General features: G+C 44.8%; 1 long non-coding RNA gene across 1 annotated transcript; it reads left to right on the forward strand.

Annotated features, from left to right (window-relative positions):
- The first annotated feature begins 315 nt into the window (after window positions 1-315).
- Window positions 316-4,943, forward strand: LOC127060211 (uncharacterized). Its single transcript, XR_007778949.1, has 3 exons — window positions 316-452; window positions 4,339-4,458; window positions 4,840-4,943. It is a non-coding gene; the product is annotated as an uncharacterized LOC127060211 (long non-coding RNA).
- The last annotated feature ends 21,720 nt before the right edge of the window (window positions 4,944-26,663 follow it).

Consider the following 26,663-nt stretch of genomic DNA (forward strand, 5'->3'; position numbering starts at 1 on the left):
GCAGTGACGTGACACTTTGGATCGTGTCACTGTTCTGTTTAGCACAATTTGAACGACTGCAGTGAGCTGGTGGAGGTGGAGTTCAGTAGAGTTGGCACACTACAGTGAAAAGGAATGTTCGTAGTGCAAAAGCAAGCTCGGGTTTACATTTCTGTCCACAGAAATGTTGTGGGAGCGGAAAGCTTTGGCTTTCAGGCAACGGCCCGAAATTTACAGAGTTTAGTGGAAATCCATTCCATTCTGATACCGAATCAAAGGCCACTTGCCAAAGACTCAGACTTTCACCTTCCTTTTCGTTACTTTTCCCAGCTGCAGCGGTTGGTGACAGAGGGGACAGGATCCGGCGTGGGTGAGGATGAGCTGGGAGGGAGCTGCCGCCGGCGCCCGGAGCAATGCCGGCCCAGCCCGCCTGGTGGCAAACTGCTTTCGCTGGAACTGCCTCCGTTCGTCAGGTCTGGGAACAAAAAATGCGCTCTCTGGGACCGCAGGCTGTAATCTCATCCCCGTGCATTTTCGCGTTTTCAGGGCCCTGCTCATCCCTCTCGAATAGCAATATTGCTTCCATCAGATACTGTCCTAACAAACGCAGAGTCCGTGCTGCAGAGATAGCGTCTGTGTCTCAAACTCCGCAGAGTTTCTGTGGGCAAAAGTTTTCTTCTTCTTCTCCCTGTACTTCTGGAACGGCAGAAATCAATATTCTGACATCTGTAAATCCTTTGTTCCCCTTTTCACCAAGGCTTTATCAGCTTTGGGAGGAGGGATGGGGGGGTGTTGAGAAAGCCATTGTCCCTTCTCTCGGGAATGATCTGGAACTACTATGCAAATCTTCATTTGAAGACCCTGGGAACTGGGGGAGGGCTTTAGCTGCGAGCTCAGTGGGAGAGGAGCTCTGAATCCCTGCTCACATACTCCTGCCTAGTGCAAGGAGCTGGGAAGAGTCTTTTGAGCGAGCAGAAGAGACATTTTGTGCTTTGTGCGCTCCTGTGAGGCTTTGCACTCTTTATGTCTCCTGTTTTGTGCCTTTTTTTTCTGGCTACTTCTTCTAAATGTTTGCATAAGAATTGGGGGCGGGGGGGGGGGGTGGTGGGGAGAGATCCAAGCGCTGCGATTAGCAGTGATGAAGTCAGAGGGGTGCAGCACCACTCCTGCATCCCTCTCACACCCTGGGGTCTCCCACCAAGCAGTGGAGCAGCTGCAGTGGTTCTAACACACCTACATCCCGATTGCTGGCATTAGCATATGGCACAGGCACGGATTCAGTAAAGCAAATGATTCAGCTGGTCAGGAGTAGTGGAGTAGAATAATTTGCAGTTCTGAAATTATTGCATAGCAGCCAGGTCTTGTTTTACAGGGGCAAAGACCCACAGAGCAGAACCTGCTTTGTGAAACCCTGTGGGCTGTCCTGGCTTGGCTCCGAGCTCCGTGTCACCTGTTTTGTATTAGGGCAGGGTCACACAAACTGCTAAGTTTCCTGGAAGTTTAGGCCTCATGGAAGGGGAGATATCCTGGCCTGACTTCGGAGCCACATGGATGGACAGGAGAGTGGGGGAGGGACAATTCAGATGCATATCTAGGCATTTTTGTGTTTATAACTACTGTAAAGGTAGTCATAGTCCTTTTGATTTCCTGATCTTCATTTTCAGGTCATCTGTCTCATCGTTATGTTTTCAAACTTTGAGGGGTTTAATGCTCCAGAAAACTAAAGTTTACTTTTGAACAATGACAGCCCTGGAAAATGTTCCACTACTCACTCTCTCCAGGACAGCTGAGACGTGACCACCTAAAAATCTTCCTTTCTGTCAAAACTGTAGGAACACACGGCCTGAGCCCTGTGTTACCTCCCACGTGAAAGCCAAATCAGTGTAAACCACCGGTGTTTGTCCTACAAGTGCTTTACTGCTTTGTGGAGGGAAAGTGCTCCACAAGTTTGGTCTGATGTGCACAGCTGGGTCTGAATCTGCTCTCGTTTTCCGTGTGTAACTCTAGCATGACTCAGCTGACTGGGGTGAACCCCGGGAATTGTGCTAGCTGGAAGCCAGCCTGCACATGCCCTCTGGCTCCTGTAAGTGCCCCCAGCACCTGTGCACGCTCCGTACCCATGCAGATGCTTTTCTGAGTACACTTGTTTGCATGAGGGCTGGTGTGTGAATGCACATTCTTCTCACCCACGCCTCACATACGCATGCAAACACACATCCTCGAGTGCACACAGCCATTCGCTTTCTCTCATACAAGTTTGTGCACATACACAGACCTTTTTGAAAGCTCCTGTTTTCAGAAAGGTTTTATTTATAGGTCCTGCCTGGTTGTGAATGTGAAAGAGAGAAAGCCCCTCAGAGGGTTCCTTTCATGTGTAAATCAGCCTAGGCTGAGAGCATTGGGGTCACTGAGAGGAGGATTTCACTCTTAATTACTCAGAGAGAAGGCAGGCAGGGGACTTTCTCAAACTAATAGGGTTGTTCTCTGCTGGGGAAATCAGCTTGAGACGCCCAAATTTCTCTTGCATCAGACTTCGGGCTGTGATTCACAGGCCTCTTCTGCCAGTAGCAAGAGCTGTCTGTGTGGCACTCGGAACAAACAGTTCAGCTTCCAAAAGAGCTTACTTATTAAAGATGGTTATGCTCATTCTACTAATTGGGTGTTCTTTGGAGACCAATGGAAGAGCTGACCTAGCTTGCTTTGGTTTTATGCTACTTTTATTGACAAAGATATTAGTCTGTGATACATGTATCTGTGACTCCATCCTCAGTATTCTTTCAGACCTGAAAACTCACACTTTTTTGCCAAGTAGAAAAATGCTGTCCAGATTAGTCCAGTGAGCAGGACTCTGAATTTGAACTAGAATGCAGCACTGAATTCCCAGTTCAGCCACTGAATGCCTTTGTATCCTTAGCTGTGGAATGGAGTAATCTCTCTGGAACGGGGCTGTTAAGAACAAAAGTCAATATGTATTGTGATACTCTTGGTAATAAGGCTGTGAATGCCAAGGTAAATAGGTGTGTCTGAAGAGATGTGTCTTTTTCCTGGGATGCAATACAAGCACGGGGATTCCTCTGCTGAAGTAGAATTGTCACCTTTCATCTCTGGTCATAAAACTAAGTCTGGAAATCTCCTGCAGAGGTGAGAACTCCCAGTCACAAGACACTGAGTTGTCTAGAGGGACTTCAGGACCTACTTGGACAACCACACACCAACAGAAAGTGTAGCTGTCAGCAGCTGCAGGGAGGAAAGCTGTGCTGTCAAGTGCATACTCATACAAGCATGTGAGTGTGCACTTATATGTTTTAACTTCACTTGACAAAATTTACACCTTCTCATCTGTACCTCCTTTTCATATATGGCCTCAGCTTTTCTGAGCAGGAAATTAATGCATTGAGGGCTGAACATTCCCAGCCCATGCACAAATAGCCTCCTGGGAGCCTTGATTCAGGATTCTTGGAGCTGTTTTAGTTCAGCTTGCCCTGGAAGGTGGAGGGGTTTGTCTGGGAGCACCTGTTGGAAGATGCTGGCTCATAGTGGTGGGAGCCATGGGCAGATGAGGTCAGCAGTCTGAAGTATCTGCAGAGGTCAGAGGGAAATGAATGGGTCATTTCTCTTGCAAATGAAGAGCTGCAGCCTGGAGCAGCCTTAGCAGAGCTCAGCATGTGGGTCCAGGCTGTTCCTTTTATGACCTGATGGAAATGGGGCCCAAAAGGACTTCCCTGATGGAGTTCTGTCTCCATTAAACAGCCTTTGTTATCTTTCCCTCCTGCAGCATGCACTGGGTATAGAACATGGATTGGGGGTCATCCTGGCTACCAACACACTCAAGAGGATGAAGGTTTTATGGCTGCATAGAAAACCTTGGGCTGCAGGGTATCCTTATTGCCTTTCCAGGAGGAAAGTCTTAATTTAAGATGTAGAACACATGCATATTTCTGCTTTAATGCTCCTTTTTAACCAACCTACACTAAAATTAGTAAATCCAAGGGCTGCTTTGAAATAATGCACATAACTGACTAATGGATTAAAAAGCCTGGATTGTGTTCTTCATTCTGGTGGTAAATTTTCAGTTACTCTGCAAAGCCCTATGAATGCCTATGCCTCACTTTTTCTGCAAAACACTGAAGAGAGATAGTGTTGTTTTTTGGGGTTTTTTTTGTAACATCTTGGGGATTTGGGGTACAGGATGCTTTATATATACAAAATATCACTGTTAGCACTGTCTGTCAGTGAAATCTCTTTTAGTCTACTTTTATGCAATGTTACTTTCTCTGGCTTGTTAATTTAGAATTATTTTTAATGTTATATAAACAATGTCAGTTCTCTCTTGCCATTTGCTATTTTGCTTCTTTGCAGACCACCGGGGAACTCCTTTAGCTGTGACATTGTAATGGGAGGTGGAGACACCTCGAGGAGAAGGTCGAGACAGACAACAGCAATTACAGTCAATAGCATCCTGACTTGCCTCGATTACAGGTTTGTGTGTGATCTGTGCATATCATCTTTCCTATGTACAGGTATTTACAATGAGGCAGGACATGAAAATAACTGTCTCCTTTGTAGGAGCTCGAGGAGCAACTTCCTATTATTATCATTGTCTTTTCACAGCTTCAAATAGAGTAGGGCAAGGTGAGTGTTTTAAGGGAAGGCAACTAAGGTTGGAGTCAGTGTACTCAGGGTTTTCCCCTCACTGCTGTCATGTTACAGCCATGACAAGCAGCTAGAAGTTAGAACAGTCCCAGGACTGCCAGAACTTACAATAAAGGGAAACGTGAACTTATGTTTAAATTTTACTTCTCAAACTCTTCTGAGTGTGAAGGGTTGTTTTTTATGGCTTTCATCTCTATTTTCCTTTAGAAACCTCAGAAGAACTATACACCCTTAAAATCTGTGTTGATGTGTTTTAAATGAATGATATGGAGCACATCCACTCTCAGCAGGTTGCAGGAAGGGGCCATAAAATCATAACACATCTTTGGAGGGGTAAGCTTGTTCTTTATTTCCTAGAACCATCAGCCGGGTTTACACCACTTTATGTAGGAAGAGCTGCAGGACAAGATGAATGTTCCTGAGGTCTCAAAGACAATTTCATGTTTGGGGTAAAGCTGAGGTTAGCTGTGGAGCCTGTGTCCAGGCAGTAATTTGACAGCAGATATGGGCACATGGTAGTGCAGGCTCTGAAAATCACAGAAGCCTGCTGAGTTATTGTGAGCTGGAGGAGCTTTTCTGTTTGTGGGCACATGGGTCTGCCTGCCTCACATTGTGCAGACATAACTGAGACATAAAGGAGGCTGGCAAATTGCAGAACAGAGATGGAAGGGGAACAGGGGGCTGAAGAAGAAAAGTTAAGGGTTGGTAGACAAAGGGCTCAAACTTAGTTGTGAATTCCTAGCAGGTTCTTGGTCTTTAAATGAAAACGTTTGTCAAGTAACATACTGATTTAATGTGGGAATTGGATAGATATCTGCAAAGCTTTTGTGGTTTTTTTATGTGATTACAAGAGATTTAACAGAGAAAGCAGTTTTACTTTATCCCAAGGTATGTATTTGTTCATGTACCAAAACTATATAGGGCAGGCAGTATAGATGACAGCACACAAAGTGAGGCACAGATGATACATATAATGTTTTTTCAGATTTGGACTGATTGCAAATAAGGCATGTAATGTGATTTCCTTCTGGTAGTGTCTGACCATACCATCAACAGCCTTGATGCATTATCCAGGGCCTTGCATCAGCTGCGCTTTGCTACACCTGGCTGCTGGTCTGCATCCCCTGTGCCACAGACCCATTCCTCTTTTACCTGGGCAATGCACCTGGCATTTCCATTCTGAGCAGCACCTTTCTTGGACCCTTCATTATGTCCTGTCACTGCACTGGACCTCAGTGTCATCATGTACTTGGCTGTGCTCAGCAGTGGCTGTGATCAGGCTGCGTGTCTGTGCTGGGCCTGTCACCGAACTGCTGGGACAGATGCATTACACAGAGCACAGCCAGCAGCTCTGTCTGTGCTCTGTGTAACCCCTTTTTTGGTGCCTGTCAGGAATGGTAGGCAGTCTCACTACCACACCTCTAGCTGATGCAGAGGCTTGTAGTATTTTTAGATTGGACCCTCATTTCAAATTTGGTTGTGGTTATTTGTTTTGGTTTTTTAACTTTCAAAAACTTTTTCTTGGACCCTGAACCATTCCTATGCTGGTGCCTTGTGAGTTAGTAAGGACTCACAAGTTTTTGATAGATGTGTGCAGAAAGTAGCCACAGGGTTGGTCATTCCTATAAATCATGGGACTCTTCATAAATTTAATTTTGGGCTTTTCCCTAAAAGCCCTTTCCCAAACTGGACACAAGACAATGGACACCAGCAGGCACAGCTCCCAGTGACTAGGATATTGTCACATATCCAAAAGCCTGGTGGGAGGAGCAGACATTAGGTCTGAATTCATCCTGGCAGGGAGGTTTGGCTGAGAGTGAAGGAAAAGAAGGTCAAAGGCAGCTCCAAGGAAACGGCTTTGGTTTAAAATGTTTCATTAGAGTTTTCACGCTGGAAATATAAAGTATGAGAATACAATTACTTGGCAGAGAAGCCACATTTAGTAACAGTCCTGTATACTTTCAGTGCTCTATACGGAAGGACGCACAATATATCCCTGGCCACCTCAGCAAATTTATGGGTTTCTCTTCATAAATGTGGGTTTTTTCCAAAATATTTTACATAATTTGGAAGGTTTTTTAATCAATATTGATAAAATGTGTTCTTTTTTCAGTAGATCATTGCTCTCTACTGTATCCATGTAAACTTTGCAGGGCAGACTGCAGTGTATCAGTGTCAGTGCAGCTGGGAACACTTTTGGGATGCTCACCTCACGATTTTTCCCTTCTTTGATTTTGAGTGTAACTCAATAAGATAATCACTGACACTCTTTTCCAAAGGGTTAATCTTTCCTTATTGATTCAAGAAGTTGTCTTTTTAAAGACAATTGTTATCTGCCACTTGGGTTTTGTTGCCTCAGGAAGTTTCACCTCTCCCTGCAGTCAGGGTTGGGAGTTAGGGCTGATGTAGATACCTACAAGACCTGCCAGTGCAGGGCAGGAGAGGAGGTAGGAAGTGGGGTAGCAGTATGTCTTGTCTGTGTTCTTCTTTTGGGACACAGTTTCACCAAAGAGCTGAGCAACTGAAATGTCACAGAGGAATATATGGTGTGAGTGACTTTTTTTTTACAGGAAGCCAGGATTAGTTTACATTTGTATTTTTTCTGGTTTAAGTTATAAGGTAAAAATGTGGAAAGGCTTACATCTCAGTGGCAGTTTTCTTTATTTTGGTCTAGAAAGAGGATTTCCCAACAGACTGGCAAAACACAAGCACACATGCAGTGCCCTGCAAAGGTAATTCCTTACCAGACCCTGAAACAGTTGAAGTACAGATTGTTTGTCTTGCACAATGCTAACCTCTGTTGCATATTTGTACCTAGGTTCCTTTGTCAGCACCTGGAATAATTTTTATGTTCTTCCCTGGCTGTGCTGGGCAGTGTGCTGACAGGGCCCTGAGTGCACCAGCTGATTCTGCAACCTCCTACCCCTGTCCTACAGGTTTGGCTGCCTGTGTTTGAGGTCTGTCATGATACAGTGGAATGTAATCTGGGATCAGAGTGCTGTGAGAGGAGCTGTCTGCCAAAGAGCTGGGAGAAGCCAGCTGGGGCCTCCCCAGTTCCACTGGGAGCCATGGCACAGAGCTGCCCTTGTGCTCAGTCCTCATTTGGGGTGGGCTGTAAGGCTCTTTGTGCCTGACTGTGGACCTGGCTGTGGCTGATCCTGACTTGACTTCCTGGCTTTGCTTCAGACCTGGCACATCCCTGTGGGCTCATTGATCTCCTGGCAGTATGTGGTCACTGTCACCAGACCTGATCTGCTCTTCTTGCTTGGTCACTGTGTCTGTGTGCCTCTTTACCCAAGTTCCCTCCTGTCCTCACTGCCAGCCCTGCTCACCTTTGCTCCTCAGGCTCCCCAAACTCCTCTGCAGCTGCTGCTCTGCCCAGCTGCTGGCATGGACCACAGCACTTCCGTGTGCCTGAGACTCCTGGAGGGGACGGGCACTGACATGAGAGACATTATTGCTATGACAATAAGGTACGTGTGGCATTAGCTTTGCCTCCCTTCAGCTACCAAAGTGAAATTCCAAAGTGAAAAGCCAAAGTGAAATTCAGGTCTATCAGCACGAGCCCGGATGCCGGGAGAGCAGCCGGCAGGAGGAGCTCGTGGACACGCCGCTGGATCGTTCCCAGGCAGCCACAGACGCGTTTCAAGGGCATCGCTTTTTTCTTGGGACTTTTTTGCAGACAAGCCACCAACAGCAGAAAGCAGAGGAAACTTCGTGCCATTGCAACCGAGCAGCCGCAGTGATTTATACTGAACGTGTTTTAGACTTCTCTCAGCTTGTTTCTCCCACCATCATGCTTTTACCTGTCCTTGTTTTAGATACTTAAGGTGTTCAGGAAGATCCTGAGGATGCCTTTTAGTCTCTAGAAGTGGCCAAGTGTTTCATTTTCCAAGAAAGCTAGTGTAAGATTTCTTGGACAGCATTTTAACCACGGAGTAAAGAATTCAAAAACAATTTTTCTCTTAGCATAGGAAGATATCCTCCTGGAGTCCTCATGACCTCTGAGGGGACCTGCCAGCAAAAAGCTCTGAAATGTATCTGTACCACTCTGATTATTGGCTTGACAAAGTTATTCAAGCAGTTCTGCCTCCTTGTATACAGTTCACCTTTGTCTTCTGTGAGAAGTGGGCACAGAGGACAGTAGTAGCTCTTTTGCACAGCAGTGTTCTCATTAGTTAGGTGCAAAGTGTCACTCTGCTTCTTAGGGCCAGTCCTGCAGCCCTAAATTTCATAACCCCCGTGGTTGTGCCTCTGCACCACCTTTAAAAATAATTAAGATTTTTTTTTTAAGTTGGTGAGTTATTTGCTTTTGTAAGTCTGTCCCTCATTTAGTTACTAAATGGGAGCTGGGTGCCTTCTGGTCCTGAATGTTGCTGTAATAATTATTTTGATTCTGAATGTGCCAGAAACTATTCTAATGCATATCAGTGTAAATTAAGTCAATAGAGATTCTTCAAATTTATCCTGGTGTTCAAGAGAATGGAATTCATGCACTTCAATTTACAGCTTATTAAGTGATCAGAATTAATGAACTCGCAATGACCTTTTTTGTTCTTGTTTACACGTTTTCTTCCTATTCACTCATAATGTACATGATTTAGAAAAGGCAGAGAGTTGAAAAGGCAGCGTGTGGGTCAGATATGTCCCATGGAGCACAGCATTGTGCTTCAGGCTTTAATCATATTTTCAAAGCTGCACTGTAGAAATGGCACCTCTGTTGATGCTCAGAAACCCAGCTTGATTTTTAGAACCTTCTCTTCATTCTGAAAGCGAGAAAAACATTTGTACTAAGGAACAGGGAAGGTGTTCTTCAGAGTCACTGGAGTTTAATAGATGCTGAACAATTCCTTTTTTTTTTTTTTTTTTTTTTTGAGAATTATTTTTCAGTGTAGTACCATATTTCAGCCTGGAGGTTGGGAATAATACAAACCATTGGATCCATCTTTCCTTTTATTCTGAGATTTGGAAATCACTTGGGATTTCACCAAGAAAACCTCATATAAACCCTCTGTTTCCAAGACCAACTGAACGTTATTGCATTGTGATTCAGCTCAGTGTTTGAATGATGAAAATTTCCCTTTGATTTTCATTATGTCTAAGGCTAAACTTGTGAGGCTGTGTGCTCATCTGGTCATTGTTTCTCTCTGCCTTCATGGTATAAGATAACTTCTAAATGCTTCATCTGATCAACTACTAAAATTTCAGTGACTTTTTTTCATTACTGTGAGAGAGAACACCGCTAATTTGTGGAAATACTAGGAAATCAAAAAGGGAGAATTGTGAAGCAGCAGTGATTTAGGTACCACTGCACTTGAAGGTGTGAAGCAACTGGGTGATAGTTCTTGCATACCAATACCTTTATCTCATCTCTCTCTATTGTTCTAGAAAAGATATGTGAGCAGACAGAAAGATCTATCACCAGATAAATACAGGGCTTGTACCCGAAGTTAGAAAGAAAAAGAAGTCCTGATGTGAGGGAGTCAAGGATGCTCTGCTAGAGGAGTAATGTGAACATGCACAGGAACACTGACAGTGACGTTTAGAGAACCCATTTACTCAGGGAGCGGAGGTAGATGGGGCATTAAAATGCTATTGTAAGAGAGAATAAGGGATTCCTGAAGAGGAAAACGCTGCTATCGCAGCAACGCACACAGCCTGCTCGAGGGCATGCACGTGCCCCAGACATTGCCAGGGGAGCTGAGGAGCTTGGCAAGGTGGCATATGAGGCACATGTACAGGGGGGGTGTGAGGCTTATGGAATAAATCCCTGTATGGGAGAGCAAAATCTTCAAGGGAACGACTGTGAATAATAAACTGCCCACAAGAAATGAGAAATAGAGGGCAGGCAGCCATCTCACCCTGAGCAACTCTGCTAATGGCTGTGGATAGTGAGGAGGACCATGGCAGAGGATGGGAAAGAGGTTTGAAGCCATTGCGAGCTGGTTGTGGCCATGTATGACTTGCTGGAAACCAGATAAACTGGTTAGTAACTCAAACAGGCCAACGTGGAGGCCTGGGCTGGACAGAGCTCCGAGGAGACCCACACAAGTCATCCTGAACACGGTCCCTGCAGGGAGCTGGTGCTGCTCCCCTCTGTGCTGGTGCAGACGTGGTGCATCTCAGGGGCTACCGGGCACTGCCAGCCCTGAGGGTACCATGCAGAGACAGGTAGCCCTGGAAGTTGATGTATTTCTAATTCTTTACCTCTTTTGGCTTATGTACTTGCATACCAATGTTAAAAAATGAGAGAGACCCTCAAAGGCAAGCATAGAGAAGTGGCAGGGTACTCACTGAGGATTTGTAAAAACGGCAGGAGGAGACCCCATCGTTGCATCCAAGGAAGGCAGGGCATGCTGGATTTACAGGACTCAGCTTTAGGTACAACTGACATAAAATTCCAATTGAAACACAAATGTGTCTTTACACGAGTTTCAAGTACTGCTCTTCTTTCTGAATTTGTTAGCTTTTTTCTTCTTCCCTTCTTAGTGCTGAATATTCAAGCCCTCAAGACAATAACGTGATAACAGTGAGTATTTCCAAGTCCTGTTTCTTTAAAAAGTTCATAAAACTTGTCACAGTACCCCAGTAAAGCTCTTTTTGCTATGCTATCTAATCCAAAGTAGTTTGTATCAGATTTATGTTCTGGCAGCTCTGTGATAAATTTGGACTCTACCACACTGCAAACACAAAAGATTACTTAAACTTGTTGTTATTGAATTTGAAGGACTCTTTTGTTTCATGGATCCACACCCTCATACCAAGCCTGTGGCCCCCAATGGCTCTGTTCCTTATACATTTACAAACTTAGGCAAACTGGAATGAAGACATTTCCACCACGGACAATTTATTATTTTGGTAGATTTAGCCTGTTCTTTTTGTTAAAGTTGTGCATGTAAAAAAACACCGAAGGAGATATAAAGTATTGGAGAATTTGGTGAGGTCAGGTATTCTGACCAAAGGGTCCTTGAGATGTGAAACTCAGGTTTTCCCTTTCTGACTTAAGTCTCCTTAAAGCTGATGTCTCAATTCATAAGGCTGCCCTGAAACTTTGGATCAACCTGATCAACCTGACTCTTGATTCCCCTGGTGTGAGGCCTTGCAAACTTGAGCCTGAAAACATAAAAGACTGAAACTGATGTCAGTCACACCCTCAACACAAAGATTATAGGTGTAACCAGAGGAGAAATTCATCACAAAATCTCTCTGATCTGAAGTCAAGCAGAGCTCTGGAAACAGCTGCCAAATACCCAAGGGCCTCTCATCCCAGGGCCAGTTCATCACCTGTGTTATCCGGGGCCCAAAACTTGTTCTATCCCTAGTTTGTGGAAGGAGGAAAGCTTACTGACATCCTTTGCAAAAAATTTGAATGTTTTATTTGTGCATTGTGTTTGGTGGGTTTTTGGGGTTTGGTTTTGGTTTGTTGTTGTTTTTTTTAATGTTAAAATGAGTCAACATTTGGCTGTAGGAATAGTAATTTTTTTACTATGACTCCAGGAGAAAAAGGTATTTACTCTCTCCCCACTTCCAAGTGAGAAATTCACCTTATAACAGCAGATGTACCTTGGGAATGCAACTAACAGTGATTAGCATCTCTAATAGTACAATGGTCTGTACTGTCTGACTGCCCCTGGAGCAAAAAATCAGTTCAATCATTTATAATTCATTTGTAAATTACTTGTCTTGAAAAGGCTGTATGTTACTGGTGTACAACTGTGCAATCTGGTGTCTTGTTTCTCTACTCATCACCATCACTATTTTACTTGTTTGTTGCCTGATTGCACTGACATTTGTAAGACATTAATGAAATTTGGGGGTTTTCTTCTAATGTTATGTCCCAAACTGTACATGACTAGCTCAGTGGGACTCTGGTTGAGGGTCACTCTGCATTACTCTGAGACCTGCTGGAGGCCCAGGTGTGCACAGGCAGCAGGGACAGGCAGAGAACAGGGTAAACTTCTCTGCTGGGTTTTGGTTTCAAGCCCCGTGCTCTGTGCTGTTGTGTTGTGCTGTGAGAATCCTTCAGTTCCTCTTCCCTTTGGGTCTTTAATGCTAGCAGATGGAAATCCAGCTCAACTTTCAAAAACTCTGAATAATTTATTAAGAACAAAATTGTTGGGTCTGAGAGCTGGTTCCTTTCTCTTTTTCTTTCTCCTTTTCTCTCTGAAACTGCCTTTCAAAACCAAAGTTTCTAATTACAGGTCAGGGAGGCAGGTTTAATCACACAGCAGAGCTCTTGATGCAGCATTAGAGAGTGTTATTTATACACCTGAATTAATAGGGATGCAGCATTTCAGTTGAGAAGAATAAGGTGGTTTTCAATTTCACTCTTTTTATGTGAAACAAACCACATCAGATTCACTGAGCTTTTTGACCTAAATTATTGGGATTCTGAGTAACTAGCAAGTAGCTGCTGTGCAGAGCTAGGGAAAAAAAAAAGCAAGAATAGACAGAGAACTGCTTACATGGCAGAGGAACAACAGAAGCAGGATGTATTGGAAAAAGCTGTATTGGCATTGGGAAAACTGAAAGGGTAGAAATGCACATATGCAATTGTCTGTACCAAGGAAAACTTTTGGAGAGCGGTGGCATCCACAGAAACTGAAGGCCAATGTCAGTCTCTTGGCACTCACTTAGATACCTCAGAACATTATGGTACTTTTAGGGCCAAGAATAGAAGAGATGGAGGTGAAGCATGTGAGGGGTCCCTGTTGCAGGGAATGGGATCCCTACCCCCTCACCTCACTTACAGTCCCCATCAGCTTTTGCAAGAGGTATTTGTTCTGTAGTGCTGGAAAGAAGTGGGGAATCCCAAACAGAATTGTTCATACTGTGCTGGGAGCTCCAATGTGACTGTTTTACAGCACAGAGATCCATTTTCCCTGCTGGTTTGGATATGGAACTCACATTCACTGTGGACTTTGATCCAGCTTTATCCCTGTGTCTAACTTGTATATATTGGCTTCCTGCTTGGTTTCTGCTTAGAAAGTCCACAAAAATTTGTAGTGGCTTTCTGGACAATGTTTTCAGGGCAAAAAGTTGGGCTCCTGTGCCTATACATCTGATTCTTTCAGCTGTGGAATACACTGAGATCCTGATTGGCATTGTTTGGGCTCTGAGATAGGTTTGTATCTCCCACTTGGCAGCTGTGTTGGGCCACATGATGGGCAAGGGGGTCCCCAACACCAGGCTTTTCCCTCTGGCAGCAGTTTTCATTGAGGTTCACCTGTGGTGCCTGTGGAACACCTCTCCCACAGCATGCCCTGCGATACAAAAATATCTTCCACATAAAAATCCCGAAGTGACAGAGAGGGAGGGTTGCTATGCTTCGAAATAGCTCAAATGCAGGTTCTGTGGGTATGGAGCTGAGAACAGCAGGAGGATACCAGATCTTATGCTCAGTATGTGAGACTTGGCATGGCCTTGAACTCCTAGAAGCTGCATTTTGCTGTGAGTGGTAGATTCCTAGAAACTGTACCCAGCAGCCTCTAAGCTTAGCTAAGAGACAGATGTATGCAACACAGTCAGTACCTATATGATATATTACTTCAGGAAAAAAAGGTTATCTACTTATGTAAATTTACATTCACTCACAAGATAATTTTTTGTTTGGTATACTTAGACTGTGAACCCTGTCCTCATATAGGTCTGCAAATCATTACCACAGTGCTGGATCAGTGTGTGTAGGGAATAGGAACTGATTCACCAGGTCCAGAGCATCACAGTGCCCTGGCCACTGAATCTCTCAGATTATGTCTCCAGCAGTGTGTCAGGATCCAAAAGTGGGCTGCAGGCTGGGTGGAAACTCAGTTGCAGAAAAGAGGTCAGAAGCCTGAGAGAACAGGCAAAAGGGAAGTGTTCAGCAGAGAAAGATGAAAACACTGTTCCCCTGGACACAGTGGGAGCAGCCAGCTATGCTTCCCAGGCTTTGCATTGCCAACAGGAGGTTTTCTACCAGGCTGCCAGGAGGAAGATGTGAGGTCTGTGTGTGCTCTCCCTGTGGCATCCCTGTTATTACTGTCACTTGCAGGTGGCTGACACCTGCCATGACAGAGGCAACCAAGGGTTTGTTGTGCTGTACACCAAAGACAACTTGTCTCCTGCGACAGTCAGGCTGCCCTGCCTGTGGGAGGAGATTTAGAGAGCACTGCTGCTTTTTGGTATGTATGTGGGTTTTCTTCCCCAAAAATAGCTACCTGTTGAAGTGGGAGTATTTCAGAAGGGGAGAGGATTAACAGTGCTGACATAGATGGTCATATTTCAGGGCAAACACCTGTAAATCAGTCTGAGCCTGTAAGAAGCAACCTATTAAACTGAGTTCACCTCAGCAGCACTCACGCTGTGTCTGCTTGAGAAGCTGGATCCAGTTACCCAGCCCACAGAGTACAGCTGCTGCTCCAAGCTCAGCCTTTCCCCATCTTCTGTACCACTGCAAGTGGAGCAGCTAAGGACGTTAACAGCTGACAAGACAAAACACATTAAAGAGGTGATTACATCTTTTTAATACATCATCTGTATTTCTACTTATCTCTTATCCCATTTCTGGCCCCTCTTGGAGCTCTGAAATGCTTTTCCTTCTTGTTTTGTTTTTATGGGCTTTTTAGTAGAGAAATTCTGTTAACACTAGAGATGTTAGATCAAGTCTTCCTGTGCTGTCCCTTCTGTTCTGCAGAAAAGCTGCCAGCAGGGATGTGTTGCCTGGTTCGCTAGAGGGGAAGCACACAGCTGTTGTATTATCCCACGCCCTTTCCAACCTGCAGGTGTGCAATGAGAAATCAGAATACTAATTTGAATCCTCTGTTATTGCCACTGGTTTCTGGGTTTTCAAAAAGGACTTGACCACGTGGAATTTCTGAATGAACTGCTGCAAACTCCCTTCTAATTAACTGTGCATACCAAAGTGCTAGGAACACTTTTCCTATAGTTATATGGCTTAACCACAAAGTATTGAAAGCTACTTTGTAAACAAACATTCTGTACCTGTAACCTGGAAGTGAAAATGTTACAGGGTCATAGAGCTCAATCCAGTTCTCTCAGCAACTTCCAGAGTGGTTTCTGACATTACAGTATTTTGTTCTTAGGTTCCTCTGGTCCATTATCTTAGAAAATAACAACCACCTCACCAAGGCTCTGAAGACATGTGAGATCTTTGTCTAGTTTGTGTGTGCAACTGAGATTGCATAAGGAAAGTATCCTTGTTTTTTCTGATATTTAAATATTCTGTTAGTCACTCTTCTTTTTGTATCTTATGTGTATGTGTGTGTGTGTGTGTGTATATATATATATATAGATGCACTTTTATATAATTTACTTTATATAACTTATAATCAATGATGAACCTACAAAGTTCTTAGGAGTCACTACTCCTTCAGGTCAGTTGCATCCACCCTTCTCCTAAGAAAATTTAAAATCATTCAAAAAATGTGCATCCAATAATTCAAAGTGAATATCATCTCTTGTTTACAGATTCAGAAAGTAGAATTTCAGTAGGGATTTATATATATGAGAGAAATATAGGAGTCAAATGTCAAATAAGGATGTTTCTGTAAGTATGTGTCCTGTGTTTTCAGTAAGTGTTCAGAGATCCTTCTGGCTTTGGAGTTTGGGAATTACTGAGAACAATTGGTGTGCCTCTGAGATGCTGCATTCATCCCTTCAGGACTGTGCTGATTGTCACTTTCCTTGCTGAAACACCTTGCCCTAGTTTCCTTCCAAGAACAAAGAGTGTTAATTTCTTAAGAAACTTCTGCTAATTTTAACGTAAGCAGTCTGGGGAGAGGGGTAGACTCAGCTGTATCAGAAAGAAGATTCAGTTCTGCTTGTACAGAATAATGAAGATTTGGCTGTGTCAAAACCCTGTTCCCAAATTTTCTCTGGTGTTTTTGGGAAAGACTGCATTGCTGTGGGAAGCACTGTTGGCCTGGGTGAGTTGCTGGCATAAAGCTGTTGATAAAAAATGCACTCAGTGCCATTGCCTGGGTAAAGAACATTTCATTTTCTAGTGGGCATGAGGAGTTGTCAGTGTCATTGAAATTTTGTAGCTCTGAATAGTTGCTGTAAATTTCATCTGGGCAATATCCCCAATTGTGTTAGATATAATTACATTCAAAGTTCTTTTTAATCATTTATTTGGAACATGTCCCAAGATTCAGCAGTTTTGGACTGGGACAGAAATTGAATTATTTATTATCAATTAGAGGTTGTCAGAGCCTTTGACACCACGTTGAGCTGGCATTGTTTGGTATCTGTATTAATGATCGTATAGATAAAAGCATGAAATTACTGGTTGGAAAGCTTTTATTCTAGGCTGAGAAGGCTAGTTTGCATACTTGGCTGGATGCTTCCTTACACTCACTGTCATTATGGCTCTGTTTAATCAAGTCAACGTTGCCTGTGGAATTGCTTGCCCATAAATTGATGAATTGAGTGTAAGAATAATTCCCCCTAGATTGAACCCAGTTGTGACTTCCCTTGCCATCCCAGCCCAGCACATTTCGACTCTTCTGCTTTGGCTGTGGTCTGCTACAGACCTTGGAACAATCTTTGTCACATCTGTTCTTTTCTTAGAAGAGCAATTTATTGATGGCTGCTGGTGCTATGGCAATGCTGGGTGCAGAGCCTTTGTTCCCCCAGGTGAGGGGATGGAGCCCACAACCTCACAGGTGTTCCTGGGCTCTCTCCCAGCCCTCTTGTGCAGCCTTCTCTCATCCATGTCTGTCTTAACAATAATTTTTCTTATTGTGCTTTGGCACTTTGCAAGGAACCTCAGCTTAAGAGGGAGATCACATTACAGAGGAGCATAGTGTGCTCCCAGAAACATCACTACAGAAAGGGAAACTGTCAGAGGAAAGGAGCCTGGAGAAGATGCCGCTTGTCTCCTTGAGTGGCTAAGGCGAGAGGATGCTCATGTGAAATTGTCTCATCCCCATATCTTCTCAATTTTGTTTCCAAGGTTAGTATAGCCTTAGTGGGAAAAAGAAGGGGGGGAAACCCCTTCTGAGGTCATGCTTGTACTATTTTTTGTAGCAAATAAGTTTTTTTTCTGCCTGCACTCTGAGCTGCTGGAAGCTGTGTGCATTAGCCCTGTAGAGAGACTGATCCAGCATATTACAGGATGTGATTTGAGCAAGGTTATAAGAAGTTACATGCTAGATCTGCAGAGAGAGTGGGAACTTTTCATATGATAACAACAAAAATTCATAATTCCCTTACCGGTTCTACTCCCATTGGAGTCAGTTTCCAGTGTCTTCTGAGAATTCCAGTTTCTTGAAATTTATGTAAATTTCTCAGTGGGATCACTGATCTGGGGTTTTTCTTCTTCTGATTTTCTTTTTCCTGCTTCACAACACACTTATCAAAAGCAGGGTTGTCCTACTGTCACAGGGAAATTTTTGCATACACAACTTTTTCACTTATTTCATTGCATTAAAGGAAAATGGGACTAGAGAAGGAGAGGAGTTCTCATTTTACTGGGAAATTTTGAGATTTCAAAACCATTCCAGAGTCTATCACATTTTAGATCAAGCTTTCTTACAAAATTAAACTCTGAAAATGTTGTCTTTTTTAAATCAGAGCAGTTCCTCTGATTTCAGTGTCTTTAAACTGAAAAAAATAGTTATTTTATATAGCTTCATCTAACTTTTTATATAATTGAATTTTTTTGTTGTTGCTTTGGAAAGCTTTCCTCAACTATGTGCAGTACGTCAAAAATGCCAAAACAGGCCTTTTTGACATTATTTCAATACCACATTAATTTTGTAAACAGAGAAATCATATAATTTTGTTAAACAGAGAAATCATAAAGTTTTTCAAAACAGTTCTGCTTCAACAAACAAATTTTTTCCTTTAACATTCATCCACGCACAAACACTCATTATCTAGACAAATATTTTAATACTATGTAACTCTCATTCTTTTCAAATTGGTGACTGTGTGTTAAGAAGTTCCTCTTCCAGTGACCTCACTTGGAAAAGCAGAGAGGCTGCGTGTATCCAACCTCTCAGGTCAGTACTGACTTCCACAAAGGAAAGTATGCAACTGGAATTCCTGGAACAGACCTCTCTTGCAATATGTGCTTTGTATCAAAGACGCTATTGCTCAAGGAAAAAAGAAACCCATACAAAACCCAAGCCAACCAAAGCCCAGCCCATAACAACAAATCAACAAAAGTAAAGCCACTTTTGTTATAAATCAGTTTTTGTCTTGACTTGTAGACGGTGCAATGGCCCCTTCATCTGCTCAAATCCTTCTACTTAGAAAAAAAAAGTGGAAATGGAGAATGTGGCCTGTCCAGCTGTGGTATAATGCGCCTCACACGCTACGAGCAACCTTTCTTTCACAATCTGGTAGTGATGTTTCTGTCTCCCCGCCTCCCTCTCCAGAAGCTGACAAGCAGCAGCAACTCTCAACTGAGGCAGACTTGGGAAATGACTAATTAAACAATGATTGCAGGATTGCTTCCTGCCCTGGGTATCAGACCACAAGGGTGAAGCTTCATAAAGATGGAGTGACTGCAGGAAGCGATGCTGTGCATACTTCCACAATGGGGGCATTATGGAGACATGCCCCGGAGGCTGCCGGAGACCTAGCTGAATGGATCCTGATACCATCGGGGAATGGAGTACCTGCTAGTTCAAAGCGAGCCTGAATGCAGGTTTTAATCCTTTCTGACAATTGTTGAGAGGAAATGGCCTTTCCTCTGACCTTATCGTTGTAAACAACAACTAGTCATCAGGTTTGTCCTGCCGAGGGAATAGTCAAGGTCTATGCAAGGATTTGACTTCATATTTTTTTCTTCTCTCATTACAATGGTTTAATTCTCTAGACCTGAAATGCATTCTCACCCCTTAATATACTGACTTCATGTACATTCTTTCTTAATTATTGAGTCCATACAGCTTGGCCTGGTTCAAATTAGCTAGTTGGAGCTGTGGGCAGACATCCCATGGCCAGTTTCGGTACTCAGCCCTGTGGTTGTTTTTATGATGGGCTGTTGAGAGATGCCTTTTCCATACACCAGTATCCCCAGAACTGGGTGTGAGACAAGCTGACAAACTCCTCTAGCATGACAGAGTTATTTTCTCATTGGCCAAGAGGCAGGATGGGGAATTGCTGCTGGGCACCATTAGTGTGGCAGTTTTAGTATGATAGAGGGATGCAAACACTTCTGGAATTGCAGAGGTGGGTGGATTTGTCTCTGTGGGTTCACATGGCTTTTAGAGCTAAGACAATGCAGATGACAGAGGAAATGAGACAGTGGCTTTTCTGCTCCTGGTGTTCAAGCCAACTGTCTGTAAACAGCTGGACAGAGCGACAATGCAGAAGAGGGCTGACCTGCTGCACTGACAGTTTCAGAGTGATGAAATCCACTTCCCCCCCAAAGTCCTGGGCAGGACTTTGCCTCTGGCAGGGCCCCAGTATTGAGATGCACATCACACATCACGGTGGCCTGTAAGCATCCCCTTCAGGGTTGCTGCTCATCAGGTGCTAAGTGCTGTAACAGATCAGCTGTCAGAGCCTTTCTGAAAGGGAATTTGCAGAGCCATTAGCAAGGTGCTTTCTGTGCCTGGTCATAGACCTTGGCAGGGTATAGGAGGGTACTGATGGCTTTGTATGAATGACTTTTTCATTTCAGTGGAGTTTATGGATAGCACTCACATGTCTGCTCTTTGGTCACCTGTTCTCAGACAGAGAGCAAACCAGAAGAGATTCCTCCCTTGCACTGCATAGCCTGGCTGATCACTGCAAAATGAGGGATAGGCTACATAAGTCAGTGTGCCTAAACTCTCTGCAACTCTCAGTTTTTTTTACTGGAACTAGGGAGCATTCCTTCCCTAGGTAAAGAGGATGAATTGTAATCTTCTTGTTGTCCTGGCTGACCCAGCTTAATATCTGCTCCTCCAGCTTGTAAGGATTCTTGCTACATGTTTGACAACAGAAATGTTGTGTATTTGCAGCAGGCTGGAAGTCACTGTGTGTAGGTACAGATTTCTAGTGAAAATCTTGTAAGAGTCTGCAAATGAGAATAGGTTAAAAGCCACTTTCCTTGGGTTTGTAGGAATGTCTGAGCAGGCTGTGGTAGGCTAAAGGGAAACTGGTGGATTTTCATAGAGAGGATGTTTGGTTTTCACAACTATGAAAACCTGTGGTAACTTTAGGCTGTGTTTTGTGTAATATATTTGTGAGCAAAGAGAAAAGCCTGAACACTGCAAAGAGCAACCTCTGAACTCCAGCGACGTCCTCTGCCAAGTGAATGATCAAGGTCAGGGTCTCAAGTGGTGAAGTAAACAGGGCTGGATCTGCCCTGTGCTTTGTCTCTGGCACCCACATGTGCTGTGGCCAAGAACAGGCTGTACCCAAGACATGGGTTTCTCTGATTTTCAGCAGGATGTGGGGCTGTGGGTGGAAGAGGGTGTTATAGTAAACATTTGCAGTTTGTCCTGTAGCCACGTAAAGTTGTTTTTCTTGCTCCATACCAAAATGAGTTGGAATAATTTTGCTTCCAGTTTTGTTCAGAAAACAACTTTGCAAGGCTGTGGCACATGTGTGCCAGTGGGACTGAGACTTAAATAAATGAGAAGGATCTCAAAAAGATCTGATGTGATATGCCCAAAGGAATTTCCTTTCCCAGGGTTTCACCCCCAGGCAGGGTTGTGTACTTAGTCTGCTGGGAGATCTGGTCACTGGGTATGATGTGTACTCAATAACCTGCCAGAGGCCAGCAGGTTGGTGGGGCAAAAAACACCACCATCACAGGTGTCTTGTGTGTGCTCTCTCCATCACTTGTGCACTGTCTGCATCAGGGTCACATTGTCACAAAACTGAAAGAAAGGCTATTAGAGGAAGTATTCCCCTTTCAGTTGGGATGAGCACAATATTTTCTGAGAGAAATGCTCTCTGTCCATCCTACTCCTTCTCCCCTCTGAGATTTGCTTGTTTATGTGGTTGCAGGAGGTAACTCTTTGCCTTGTTGTGGTATTACCTGTGCTAAGGAGGATCATAAAAAGCTCAAGCACTTATTGATTCAGTAGTGGGAGCTGTGTCAACAGTGATAACATGGAATACCTGTCAGGTTTTCTCTTTCCACCCTGAGGTTCCCTTTAAGACTTTTTGAATTATTTCCTCCGCTTTATAGAGCTGTAACAAAGGATGAGTGGCTGGATCACTGTGCCAGCTTTACCTGAGTAAAAGGGGCCACAGACAGGCTGAAAGGGCTCCTGTCAGCAGGCTACTAATTGCATGTGTCCATCAGCAGGTTGTCCTTCTATCAAAGAATGTTATCTTGAGATGAATCCATAGGCAATACAGAAGGATCTTGTTGAGAGAGGCAGAGCAGGGAGCTGTAGAGTGCTGCTACTTATTGGGATGGTGTCTTCACAGCAGGTGCAGGAGTGAAAGAGCAGCACCAGCTCTGCAAGACCTGCTCTGCCTTGCAGTGATCATGTTAAGAGGGAGTACACTTTGCTTTTCTTCCTCACAAGGGACCACTTGCATTGTGTTTTGCACTGTTTTGCAATATTTCTGGAAGTCTGCAGTAACTGCTTGGAATTCTGTGGGGAATGAATGCTGCTTTTCCTTCTTGTTTTGTTCATGCATGTTACACTGTGCACTGTGTGTAAAGAAGAGCAATCTCTGTTTTGGAACTTAATGAATGCTGTAATGGACTGTCTTGGCAGTTTGCATACCTAAAGATTTTTTTTTTTTTTTAATTGCATAGTAGCAGCCCAATTTGCTGTTGTGCACAATCCCAGTTATGGACTTGTCTAAGTTTTCTTGTACAGTTCAAATGTTACCTGTGGCCTGTCTTGAAAGCCTCTCACTGAGGCCAGGGAAAAGGGCAATCACTTAAAAATAGTTGCACATGGTTCGACTTTTTTTCTGATCTACTGAGAAATAATCACAATCACTTCCAGATTCTTTGACTCGAGGAAGGTGTCACCAGAGCTGACAAGGTCTCATTCTCAATATGTTATATATTGTAATTAGGATGTATATTGCCATCAGCACCCTGAGACCACAGGAGAACATGAGCTGAGGATTTTGCTTGTCTGCCCTTACTGAATGCATGTGATTCTCATGAATATTTTTGAAGAAGGTCAAATACTTGCCATTGCAAATCTACAGAGGCCGTAATGAAAGCAATCCTTTGAGCAGAAGTGAAGGTGAATTTCTCCTTCCTTACAAAAATGCTCAAGGAACACCAGAATAAGTTTGAAGAGGTAGGTGTTTTCTGTGGAGTTAGTTTTTTTCCCTGAAGTTGTGGAGGGGAGGCTCCTATTCATTCATCTGCAGATTGGCACTTAGCGCATGTCTGGGGGCAGTGGAAGAGCCAGGCAGGACTGGGACAACAATGATAAAGTCACTATGGAAATTGAGACGAGACGCTTCCCAAAAGCAAGTTTGCTGATTATATGGCAACAAGCAACTTGGTGTTAAAGGGTAGGGTAGAATCCTCTTTTTAAGTAATTGTAATTATTATTATTTAGAGGCAATTACATTGTTAAATGAACCCACAAACATTATTAGCCATCAAAGCATTACATGTGATGCTGTGGGAAGGTGGGCAAAACAGTGAAAATGAGGCATGATATCCCCTTGATACCTCCACAATGAGGCAGAAGAAACCCCACCACTGCTGAAATTCAGCTTTTGTGAAAATGTTTTGTGGGATTCTCTTTAACCTGCCTACATGGATGTGCCTGAACCCCCAAAGGAGAGGGCTGGGTAGAGAAGCATGGTGTGAGATGCAATTCAGATGGAGTGATGATGGAAGCAGATAAGGCTACACATCCTATACTTATCACTTCAGATCTTGCCTGCCAAAATATCTGGTCCAATACTGGTCCCACTGATTGACTGAGACACAAGACTACTAAAGACTCGAGAGGTCCTGAGCTCAGTGTAAATCCTGGGAATATAAAAAGGTGTTGACAGAAGAACTTGCTGGAACATCTGCCCATGAGGACTGAGAAGCCTGTATTTAGCTATTTGTGTCTTTGGATGTTGAAAGTGGGCAGGAATTTTCCTGTGCTGTTGAACCAAGGCTACATCCATGATTAGGACCAAGGTTCATTCTATTTCCTTGAGCTCATGCTGCCATTCACTGGCTTATACTGCTGGAGCTCATTTTCATGGTTTCATTGCATGGTTTGGTTGCAGCTTGATGCTAACTCTGAGCAAAAGCCTGGTGAGATCCCAGATGTTGCCATGATCATTAAAGAAATTCCCTCCTCCTACGACACATGCAGGATCACTAGTCCTTTTCCTGTACTCAGGGGGCTGGAGCTGAGCTGCTGCAGCCCTGTCTGCTTGGGGATGGAGTTGTTTACAGGAGGGGGAAGCCTGTGTTTTTGTGAAGGTGTGGAGGAGGCAGATTTTCTGCCTCCTGTTCCTCAGCAACCAGGAGGTTTCTCTGTTCTTCAGGGCTACATACATTCAGCTAGACATCTTTTTAAAAAAGAGACCTAATAACCTCTCCTCTGGCCTTGATGGAGGAAAACTTACTCCCAAACTCTCTCTCCTGCTACTTTGCTTGGCGATCCCTTCGAGCCAGGGAGGACCTTTCCTGTAAACTCCTGCACAAGAGGAGGCCTGTTGCTGTGAACTCTTGCATAGTAATTAGAGGAAACAACTTTGGGCTCCCAACGCTGGTTATGCAACAGGACTGGATTGTTTGTCACCACAAAACCCAGCACCAACACGCTGGTGCTTCTGTTCTGACACCCCTCGTTTGCCTCCATCCGTTCTCTAAGCATCTGCTTTGCAGATTGCGGGAGTTTCTGTCCCACAGTCAGCTCCCAGGTAAATCCTGTCTGGGACATTTCGAGGGAAATTGTAGCTCCGCAGCAGAAGTGGCCCCAGTTTCCAAGGCAACTGTCCCCTCACCCTGTTTTGAACTGCCTCGTTCCCATAGAAAGTTGCCCGTTCGTCTGGTCAGCAGCTGCTGCAGGAGCACGCCACCTCCAGAGGAGTTGTCCTTGGCTGGACTCTTTATTCCCGTAATGAGCAGGCAGGGGGCCACGGGTGGCCTGTGCTGCAGCTCCCGAGCGGGGCCCTGGCGGCGCTTGGGCAGGGCAGTGCTACGGAGCTGCTCTTGAGTGGGTGAGGGGGTGCTTGTGCCTTTCTACCTTCCCAGGGAGAAAGTGGTGCTTGGGGCTCCTGGGAGGTGCATTGAGCTGGAGGCTGAGGTACTGATGGGGCTGCTCTTGGGGGTTTTTTGGCAAGTGGGAAGGTGACAAGTGAATAAGAGGGACACGGCATTTTATTTAATTAGAAAAACCAAACTCCCTAAAACTAGCCTCCGAAGGGCCTCCGTTGTCATCAGCCGCACAAAGAGCTGTGACAAATGAAAGGAACTGAGCAGAGAAAAGGCTGCTTTCTCTTTGTGTCTCTTTCCCAGCTTCTGTTTGCTTTGCTGTCTCCCTTGCTCCCATTGATCAGGCATGTGGAAACATTCCTCCTCCTGCACTCCCATTGTGGCCGCCCGGTTGCCAGGCTGCCGTTGGCTTGAATAACTTCACTAAGCCAGGCCTCTCCAAAACCATGCCATCCGGCGTGCTGGATGCGGAGCCAGACACTGCCCTCCCATCTTCCTCCCCTCCCTCCCCCCTCCCCAGCAGCGCAGGGGTGCAGTGAGAAAATGTGCCAAAGAACAAGGGAGGTAACGCGGAGCCCCAGCTGTCCCGATGCGGGGGAGAAGCACAAGCTTGCCCTAAGAAAATAAGGGCACAAGGAGGGGACAATGGCCAGCCTCGGTTGCTGCCTTAAAAAGAAGGTGGGTGGTGGTGGTGAGGGCTGTTAGCCCAAAGTTTCTGAGCAGAGAGGAGACAAAATGGTACGTTTCCCAGGGATACAAGCTAGTAAAGTGCAGTGAGGTAAACCCTCCCCATGGAGAGGTGGAGAGGACAAAACAGAAGGCAGCAGGCAGCCGGCTGGGAGCAATTCATGGCCAACTCTCACTGGCTGTGCCACAAACATGTCCTTACAGCACATGGGGCACCTTGGGCCAAGCTTGCCACTGCTGCTGGGTTGTGCAGCACCTCTTGTTGAGGTGACACGACTGTCTGGTGCAGGTGACAGCTCTAGCACAGAGTGTGGCTGCATTCCCGGAGAGAGTTCAGGGACAGGCTGGGGGCTGTACCCCCAGGACTTGCTCCAGGGATTAGCTTGGGGTTGTTCTGGTGCCAAAGACACTGGACTGGAGCACCTAGCCAGTGGCCCAGGGACCTGGGGGGCTTGTGCTGTTGTTGCAGAGGGGCTGACACCTGCCTGCAGTCCTGCTGCCTACAGCCATTATGCCAAATACAAATCTGGCCTATTGTTCTTAAGGCTATTTTTCATCGGTGAAGTAGCAATAAGCAATCTGTGCTTTCAGACATGCTTTTGACTCAGCATGGCTGGGTTGGATCCTCCGATGGTGTAAAGCAGCCCTGGCCCATCAGCTCACAGCATCACCTGTGACCCCTGTTTAATGGTCCCACTGCTGGCAGTTATGTCCCGGTGCTCTGGGTCAGAGGAACTGTATGACCACGGGCTGAGGCTGTGGCCAGGCAGAGGATCCTCTCCAGGTGCCACCAGGCCTGTCCACAGGGGTGGCCCCTGCATCCCAGGAGTTGGAGGGAGATGTTCTGGGGCAGCTGAAGCCTGAGCCAGGCTGGCTTTGCTTTGCAGAGAGGTCCTGGGTTTGCACCGGGTTTGTGCTTGTTTGAAGGGCAGGGACTGCTGAGCTCAGGTGATTAACATAACAATCCCGGAGCTCTGCCTTCATCCTGCGGCTAAAGCCTGGTTTGCTCAATCCAATTTCCAGCCTCTGCCCTTTCTTTAGCTGGCTAATTACAGCGGCAGGACAGTGGAAATGACCTTCTTAAAGTCACAGTGTCCCTCGTCTACTTACCTGTCAAAACACAGGAGACAGAGCAGTGGTATCATTCAGAGAAATAACGTGTTTAGATACAGTGAGTGAATGTACCAAAGTGCAGAGCTCTTCCCTGAAGCTCCCAGTGGAAACTTGTGTGTTGTCACCAGTAGTGATG

This window comes from Serinus canaria, chromosome 15 (assembly GCF_022539315.1).
Source record: "Serinus canaria isolate serCan28SL12 chromosome 15, serCan2020, whole genome shotgun sequence".
NCBI classification, from domain to species: Eukaryota; Metazoa; Chordata; class Aves; order Passeriformes; family Fringillidae; genus Serinus; species Serinus canaria.